The 9,880-nt window shown below is 45.3% G+C and overlaps 1 pseudogene; it reads right to left on the bottom strand.

Annotated features, from left to right (window-relative positions):
- Positions 1-6,650, bottom strand: part of LOC141430730 (fatty acid synthase-like) — a 29,801-nt pseudogene extending 23,151 nt beyond the window's left edge.
- Between the last annotated feature and the right edge of the window lie 3,230 nt (positions 6,651-9,880).

Below are 9,880 nucleotides of genomic sequence, written 5' to 3'. Positions count from 1 at the left end.
CCACTACATAGTCAAATCAACGAACATTGAACATGACGGAAGCTTCCACAGTTCGTGTACATTTTGCTAGCAGCCACGAGCAGGGCCTGGATTTGTCAATAGGTCGTATAGGCCGCCCCCGCGCCCCGAAGGGCTAGGGGCGGCAAATTTCAGAGAACGATAAAATTATGGGAACTATGTTAACTATATTTCAAATTATAATCAGTAAATAAACATAGCAAGCTACTAACATTAATCAAAGTTAAGGGATTTGTTATTTGGTACTATTACTTTCATCATCATCCCAGCCTATATACGTCCCACCGGGGCACAGGCTTCCTCTCAGAAACAAGAGGGCTTGGGCATAGTTCCCACGCGGGCCCAGTGCGGATTGGACTTTCGCACGCACCATTGAATCGCTTCGCAGGTTCGTGCAGGTTTCCTCACGATGTTTTCTTCACCGCAAAGCTCGTGTAAATTTCAAAATGTAATTCCGCACGATGCCTTTCGTAAAACTCACGAGGTGCGGAGCCGCAGTTGAAACCCACTACCTCTCTGCTTGAGAGGCGATAGGTCAAACCACTAGGCCACCACGGCCACCCAAACCACTTATTCTGTGGTATTACTAAACAAAATGGATTGAAGTCTGAATAAATATTATATATTTAATATTATTAATATTTCTGGTCACTAATTTAGATGTGTCACGAAACGGCAATACTTCAAAAAATATATAGTTATCATATTAAGGAGCGGCGCGCTAACCGCTGCTAAACAACTGTATCGCGTCGCGTAGCGTATCGACGGTTACGGCAGTGGTCTATTCGCTGTGCATGCTGGTGGCTACGTGAAAGGACCATTTGATTTGGAAAGTTTCGGATAATCTACTAATGTTTGGGGGTAATTATGTTGTGTATCTCGTCTGCGTGCGATAGTGGGACGCGGCGTGCGTGACGTCACCCGTCGCGCCCTAGCGCTTCCCAGAGGTAATGTAATGTTACTCGCGACGACGTAATGGTTGGATTTGGTTGACGGGAGGGGGGGGGGCACACGCCAACTGACCTGCGCCAGAACAATGGGACGATGACGACACTTCAAGAGCGCTTGCGATGCGATCAATAATTACTCCGCGACGCGAATACTCCGCGAAGCGGCGCGTAGTGCCAACTACGTTTCTAATGTAAGTACAGTTTCAAACCTCACGATACTACACGTCATAATGTAAAGGTACTTACTTACTGTGAACAAGATTCCCGCCCGCTCGGTAAGGTGCGGCAAAACCGCTGCTTAAAAAATGGTGACGGCACGGAATCGCAGCGACGCACCGTTTAATCGCATGCTCTCCACACCGCTGCTTTAATTAAATACGGAATAGCAGTGAAGTGAACGTGCCCGTAAAACGTCAGGTCTTTACCGAACTCCCGAACAGGAAGTCGTGACTAAGTCGTGACGCTGTATAGCACTTCGATTGGTAGCATTCGAAGATGGCGGATGTAGACAATATCTAATTTTGCTATTTTTGTGTCTTTGGCTAGTTGAAGTATAATTTTGATAGTGTTTTATGCGCGATTAACCTTAACAGTGAAACAGTGATCACAAAATTCTATATTGCTCTCGTGTCTGACATTTTTAATGCGCAAATTGTCTCCACGTGGTTTCTGGATTTTAACTATCAAGTTGCAAAAACTACAATCACCGTACAACGTCCCTCTCAAAGAGAGTTTACCTTGACACTGGCGAAATTGTCCTATTAATTAGGACAGAAAAGCCATATTTTAAAAGAGAAGAAGAGATTTTAAGCAGAGGTGTTGAAAGCATGCAAAAAAAACGGTGCGCATACGATGCGTCACTGCGATTTCCGTACCGTCGCCGTTTTTTAAGCAGCGGTGTGGCCGCCCTTTACACTCGTGAACGGATGGAATAAGTGGGCAAGTCAGGCGTCGCAGAGCAGAGGTGACGAGCAGCCCGATAAGTGTCGCATCAACGCATATGCACGCCTTCCGCGGCGTAATTAAGCGCGCGTGACCTTGCGATGCGAATGCGAGACATTCCGTGCACTCGCATCGCAGCGGCGCGGCCGGCAGAGCGGCGCCGGCGCGGGCGCGGCGCGGGGTGGACTGCACAGTTCAGAGCAAAGCGGCAGAACGCAACTTTTGGAAGCATAATGCCGACGAAGGTGGGAATCTTTTGGAAGCCAAGTAGATGGGAACAAACACTAAACCACAGATAGATCAAGTTCTGTGGGAATCAGATAACGATAGATAATTGCTTCGCATCGGCAGCGCCGCGCAGAATCCTTACAACGGCACAGAATAGATAATAGTACAACAAGTAACAACGGCGAGAAGCGCGCGCACGCGACGGCCAAAGGGTTACGGTACCTGCGGTGCGCCGCGAGACAAACTTGTATTCGCTTGTTTATACACACAACATAATATTAAATTACTGATCTTAGCCATTTGTTTGTTTTCGCGCAACCGAACCTTCTCGTTTTTTGAAATAAACGGAACATTCTACATTAAGGAACCTGTCAGTAGCTAGATATTATTTAATTCGACTTACTCAAATTAAGGAGCGGCCACGCCGCCTGCTCAAAATACGGAGACGCACGGAACGCAATCGCAGACGTGCCGTCAAGCGTTGCGATTTTTATATCGCAACCCCTCCCCACCAAATAATGTGCGGGGATGTGTTGCGTGCGAAGGAGTGTGTTTTTCATGCACCAATAGAAAGCGCTTCAATTTACACATCCTCGCACAGCACATCTCTGGTGGAAACATCTGAGCGGAGCGAGGCGAGGTAAATGAAGCTTTTCTATTGGTTCATGAAAAACATATTCGTCGCACCCCGGCTCGCACCTCGGAGTTTTTCGAAATTCATGTGCGGAATTACATTTGAAATTTACCACGAGCTTTGCGGTGAAGGAAAACATCGTGAGGAAACCTGCACAAACCTGTGAAGCAATTCAATGGTGCGTGTGAAGTTCCCAATCCGCACTGGACCCGCGTGGGAACTATGGCCCAAGCCCTCTTGTTCCGAGAGGAGGCCTGTGCCCATCAGTGAGACGTATATAGGCTGGGATGATGATGATGATGACATCCTCGCACATCTCTGGTGGAAACGCTGCTTAAATTAAAATACACAGACGGTGCGGAATCGAAGTGACGTGACATAAACGTCAGGACTTTAAGGCATGCTCTCCACCCAAAGTCGTGTCGTGACGCTTACGGCACGTCACTGTGATTCCGTACCGTCCCCGTATTTTGAGCAGCGGTGTGGCCGCTCCTTTATAGTTTCTATTCTATCTACAACATAATAATAATAATTATTTTATTTATTTTATTTTATTTTATTATTTTAAGAACACATACAGTCGTATATTAATGAGTATACAGGTAAACCAAAAACAATATAAAGACCTCGAGGTTCATAATATATTCATAGGTACTAAAAGTTATTTAAAACTAATGTGAGTACTAAAATAAATTAAAAATCAAAAAATTAGGTTCAGTGAAAGATAAATGTTGACAAAAACACTATACAAAATGTTGCCTGACTAATTTTTTGAGAGTAACAAGCGAACTCGCAAATGGGTCAATATCATACAATTGTTCATTAATTAACCGAGGAACTCTTCTGAAAAAAGTGTGTTTAGTGTAGTTAGTACGAGCAAAACTGACATGGAATAATCTATATTAATAAATAATAAATAATTAATAATTAATTGTTATAATTTAGCATTATTTATTAAGCGTTACCTATCCAAGGGGAGCACAATTTTTGCTACTTATTTCCGGAAATCTTCACTTAATCAAAAAAGTTTTTGAGAAACCTTACTAAGTTACTATCTTCAAACGAGCTGTCGACTACTATTTATACGTGCCACGCGTTGATGCGAGTTAATTTTTTTTTTCAATTTTCTTACGTGTATGGAGTGCCCCGGGCCCCCTATAAATATTTATTTTTGTAATTTAACTACAAAACTAAATAGCGACTTTGACAAGACATCTGTACTCCAAATTTCATTGATATACATTTTGTAGTTTTCGAGTAAAATGCCTGTGACATACGGACGGACGGACAGACAGACAGACAGACATACAGACAAACGGACTTGACGAAACTATAAGGGTTCCGTTTTTGCCATTTTGGCTCCGGAACCCTAAAAAGGTGTTTCCACACAAATTGCCAGGGTTAAAACTTAGGTAGCGTATTTCCAGTTATCCTAAAAAAAACTAGAAATTTGGCATGAAGGTAGTTTTTACTTATATGTAGATATTATAGCACAACCAATAAGGACCGTCTGAAAACGGTTAAACGGTAGCGGTTAATGATCCATCTAAAATCAAATTGCTCTATGCTGCGTACATTTGCTTACTCGTAGAAGAAGGGCTCTGCTAACACTAATATAATAAATTAATATACACTAAGTACGGAACCCTCGATGCGCGACTCCGTCTCGCACTTGGACGGTTATGCGTTTTACATATTTTTTTAGATGGCAACCCCGCCCCGCGCTCCGCTCTATCCCAACAAGAGTTACAACAACAACTAGACATTGTCGCGGCGATCGCGTTGGACTTTGAATTGTGTAATTTACGTCGTGGTAGACGTTTATCGCCAAGTAAAGCGTTTCGTCGTAATTTATTACCTACTGTTTTTAGGGTTCCGTAGTCAACTACGAACCCTTATAGTTTCGCCACGTCTGTCCGTCTGTCTGTCTGTCCGCGGCTAAGGTCAGAGAGCGTTAGTAATAGAAAGCTGTAATTTGGCATGAATATACATATCAGTCACGCCAACAAAGAGGTAATAAAAAAAGTGGGGGTTGTTTTTTTTTCTCGAATAAAACTAGTGTGGGGTATCGTTGGATAGGTCTTTTAAAACAATTGGGGGTTGCCAAGACGATTTTTCGATTCAGCGATCTGTTTACGAAATATTTAACTTTAAAGTGCAAATTTTAGTTATGTTTAAGTACTAATTTTAATGTCTTTTAAAGCCACAAAATAAATAATATTCATAGTATACAAATTATCTATTTATGTAGTCTTGTGTAGTAATTAAACTGTGTGGTATTTTTGTAGCGGTCCGAGGGTAGGGTTGCCATATGAAAAAATGAAAAGTCCTGACAAAAATCCAGACATCACCCTAAATGTCCTGACATTTGTTAACAGAGATTAGACGGAAGTTGAAGGATGGACGTGCCGGCTGCCACGAAACTATATCCATGACACGAAAATTATCCATACAAATGTATGATTAATTTTTGTGTCACAATGGGAAAAAAATGAATTCGAACCACTCGCGTTGAGGTGTGCTACTTTTTGGTCTTCACCCTGTGATTTATAATTGAATGAAACCAAATAACAAAATTTCATCATCATCATCTTCATCAGCCTATAGCAAATAATTGATTGTGATCTATTTAGCTGTAATTTATCCTATATTAAATTGCTTTGAAAGAAACACTTATAATTTTGTGGTTTTGTTACTACTTTTTTTATCCCAGAAAAATGCACAGGTCCCGAGGGAACAGCGCGCGATAACCGAATATATATAATAGCTAGTAAATATATATAATAATAATAATATTAAATAGTCGAGTTACACCGTATCCCATATAATGTATGACAGTATCGGGCTAGGAGCTTTATTCGGGCCAAAACATGCGTTTTCCCAAAGATTGTGCACCCCTAAAACCCCCACTTTCGAAATTGCTAGAAGCTTATTCGAGATCCCCGAAATAAAAAACAAATGTACAAGAATTGCTCGTTTAATATTAGAAAGAAAGAATGAAAGAAAGAAAGAAAAGTTATTTTGGCTCCAAAATGTACCACCTAAAACTAAGACTAGAACTAGATTTAGACTAGATTTGATAGCTAGAGCAGGTACGCATTATTTGAGAACAAATCTTCAGTAAAATGGCGAGCCCTTCATACTTTCATGTGCAACTATTAAATCATGGATGTAGGCAGAGGTAGCTATGCAATGTGTCGCCATCATAAAAAGACGCCCTATTGAGGTTGATGAGATGACTTGTTGTACCTAATATTACTATTAATAAATAGTGTATAAGTAGGCTACGGTAGCTAAGTAGGTACTCACCGGGAGTCCAGCGGCGGTCATCGGCGGTGACGAGGTCGACGCCGTCGAACAGGTTGGTGGCGAACTCCTCGATGGTCTCGGACTCGGGCAGGCGGCCCGACAGCCCCGTCAGCACCACGTCGTCGTCGGCGCCCGCGCACCCGTTCACCGCGCCCGGCATCTCGCTGTCGCTGTCGGTGTCGCTGAGGGCTATCTGCAACAAGCGGACGACGCGATCACTCACTACTGTGCAAGTCGTCGCAGCTACCTAGTGACACGCGACGCGCCACGGCGCACGGCGATCCAGGAGCCCCGTTCGCTCACCTCCGTCACGTCAGCCAAGGAACCGATCGGTCCCTCCACTAAATCACTTCACGTCTGTTTCGATAGCGTCGGATGAGCGTCCGTACACCACCACCGATCGATAGTGAATGAGGAGTCGAGTAGTGGCAGCGGTGCACGGCGCACGGCGAACACGCGGCGCACGGCCCGCGGTTAAAAGGGCGCGATAGCGGCGGGGCCGCGACCCGCAACTGTCGCCCCTGCGGCTTATCTCGCCGCAAGGACGAGCAAGGTCGCGCCGCTCTTCCTCGTGGCCCGTCCGCTTCGACCTCCACGCGGGCGGCGCGGGCGGCGGCCCCGCAGCCCGCAGCGCAGCGCCGGCCGGCCGCGCCCGCGCCGCCGCCGCCAGCCGCCGCCAGCCGCCCGCCGCCCGCCGCCCGCCGCCCGCCGCCCGCCGCCCGCCCGCCGCCCGCCGCCCGCCGCCGCCGCCCGCGCCGCGCACAATAGCGCGCATTGTGTGTCAATTACTCGAGATCAGGCATGCTCCCGTTCCGAACCTTGCCACTAAGTAGCCGAGCACAATCGGAGCATTACTAAATCTCCTGACTGATGTCCCATCCATCCTTTATATATGTCGGCGGCCGATCGTAAAATCCGCCAGATCACGAAATTCCTAGGCATATCGTGAAATGCCGCCATTTCATGAATTGGCTAAGGGACATCCGCCATATCGTTCAAAACTCACCGTTTAGCGATTTGCCTAGTGACGTTTAGGCAGATCATGAAATTCCTAGGCATATCATGAAGCGCCGCCATTTCATGATTTGGCCAGTTTAGGCAGATCATGAAACGCCGCCATATCGGTTCTGGCACTTCGCCGGCCGCTGCCGCGGCACGCTCGCTTCGCTCGCTCGGCTCGTGCGTCGTGATCACAATTAATACTAACCACTCCTCGCTTCGCTCGTCGTACCTAAATTTTTCTATATACATAAATAACAACTAGTGAATACTTTATTTACCAACAAAATTCTAACCTCTAAAATACGGGCAGACGTCCATGGTTTTTACACATTGTGCACAGAGTCCGTTTGATTCACATAAAAAGAACGGAGCTGATGTTCAAAAGCTTCTTTTGCACTTCTATTTTGAATTCAATCACTATTTTCGGTTTAAAGATCATTTTGTTGCGACGCCGAAATTTTTCACGCGCTAAACAAACACGGGCGGTCAGCTGGTCACGGCCGCCATTGCATACGCAGCGCCACCAGTGGCCAAATAAGAAACTATTTTACGATGTGCCCGGTATAGAGCTAGGAATATCGACGAATGCGTTGCTCTAATCGATCTGCCGTATTATTTCTCAGGCACATCGTGATATGCCTGTCCAACGTTTAGGCATATCATGAAATGGCGGCGTTTCACGGGGTGCGCCGTCAGCCGTGCTGACGCCGCAGCCGCCCCTTTCTGACGCAGGCGCGTCGTCAGCCGTGCTGACGTCGCAGCCATCTCGCTCTAACGTATGCGTAGCCGGGATAAATCCGTCACACTCCGTGAGTGTCGATGCGGATACTGACGTCGCGTTAAAAGAATCGCTTCATTCCGTGAATGAAGACGCAAACTATGGTGTTGTGTTAGGGACTACTCGCATACAAATTCCTGATATCGCGGGTCAACCGCAGAATTGCCGTGCAGTTCTAGATTCGGGTGCTCAAAGCTCGTTTATTACGTTAGTTTGTGCTCAACGTTTGGGCCTACGTCGCAACAAATGTCCGTTTACCGTGTCTGGACTAGGCGGCGAAGTAGTTAAAAACTATGGTATTATTACTTGCGACATAAAACCGTGTAAATCGGACGTTCCGAGTTTTGCGGTAGATATGGTAGTGGTAGCCAAAGTTTCGTCGGAAATGCCGAATATTTCGTTTCCGTACGAGGTTGTGGAAGAGTATAAGCGTTTCGACTTAGCTGACCCATTGTTCTACGAAAAGTCAGCTGTTGATATTTTATTAGGCAACGATGTAGTGTCAGAATTAATTAAAGACAAGCCGGTCAACATTAAGTCAAATATACCGAATGTTATTGAGACAGTATTTGGTTACGTAGTAAGTGGAAAACTGTACTATGATTCTCAATTAACCTCACAAAATTTCCACTTATCGGTCTGTGAAGAGAAAAGTCTGGACAAAACGTTGCGTGATTTTTGGGAAGTAGAGGAATTGCCGTGCAAACCTGTACTTAGTCCGCTGGATCAGCTGGCAGAGGATATTTACGCGAACGAGCATAGCCGCGACGAGAGCGGTAGATACGTCGTTCCTCTACCATTTGTGCCTGACACCCCGCCGCTCGGGGATTCGCGCGCTGCCGCTGAACGCAGGCTTCTAGCGACGGAACGAAAACTCGCACGCTCACCAGTATTACAACAGGCGTACAATGATTTCATGCTAGAATATGAGAAGCTGGATCACATGGAGTTGTATACTGGTAGTGAGCCTAGTAGATATTTAATTCCGCATCACAGTATACTCAGACCGAGCAGTACGACAACACCTTTACGCGTAGTCTTCGATGCTAGTGCGAAAACAAGTACCAACGTCTCTCTCAATGACACTCAGTTATCTGGGCCTAACCTATACCGTGATATAGGGTCCATATTAACCAACTTTCGATTATTTGAATACTGCTTTGCTAGTGATATTTGTAAAATGTACCGCGCGATTTTAATACGCAAAAATGATAGGAAATATCAACATATATTGTATAGATCGTCCGTTGACGAACCCATTAAGATTTACGAACTAAAAACGATAACTTACGGTGTAAGTAGCTCGCCGTTTCTTGCTATACGGACTTTGCTGCAGTTAGCTAGCGACGAAGGTGAACGTTTCCCTTCTGCTGCTGCTGTCATAAGGCAAGGCATCTACATGGACGACGCCTTGTGGTCGTGTGAGACGTTCTCACAAGCATGCGCACTACAAGACGAGTTGGTAAATATATTTCAATCAGCGGGACTTATTCTTAAAAAATGGTCCAGTAATAGCAAGGAGCTACTCGAGCGCTTACCTGTAGAACATCGCGAAACTAGCATTTCTTTCGAAAAGGACAAAAATGACGCCTCTTTAAAGCTTCTAGGCCTGAAGTGGGCGCCATTAGTTGACGCATTTAGTTTTTCCGTAAATAAGCAAGACTCAGTTATGACCAAGAGATCTGTTTTAAAAATATTAGCTTCGATATATGACCCCGTGGGTTTTATATCTCCATGCACTTTCGTCGCGAAATGCATAATGCAGGATCTCTGGAAGTTAGGCATCGGTTGGGATGAGCAGCTACCTAGCGATGTTTGTCAGCAATGGCTAGAATTTATTTCTGAGCTGCCTAGATTGTCAGAATTACAAATTGAGCGTCATGTCCTGCTTCCAGGGGTAACTGAATGCGAGTTAGTAGGGTGCTGTGACGCATCATCACGAGGTTACGCCGCGTCGATTTACGTTATTTCACGACGTGAGCGTCAAGTCAAGTGTAGGCTGCTTATAGCTAAATCCAA

Source organism: Choristoneura fumiferana, chromosome 8, assembly GCF_025370935.1.
Source record: "Choristoneura fumiferana chromosome 8, NRCan_CFum_1, whole genome shotgun sequence".
Taxonomy (NCBI): Eukaryota; Metazoa; Arthropoda; class Insecta; order Lepidoptera; family Tortricidae; genus Choristoneura; species Choristoneura fumiferana.
The sequence above is the reverse complement of the archived record's forward strand: the minus strand, read 5'-3'. Positions and strand labels throughout refer to the sequence as shown.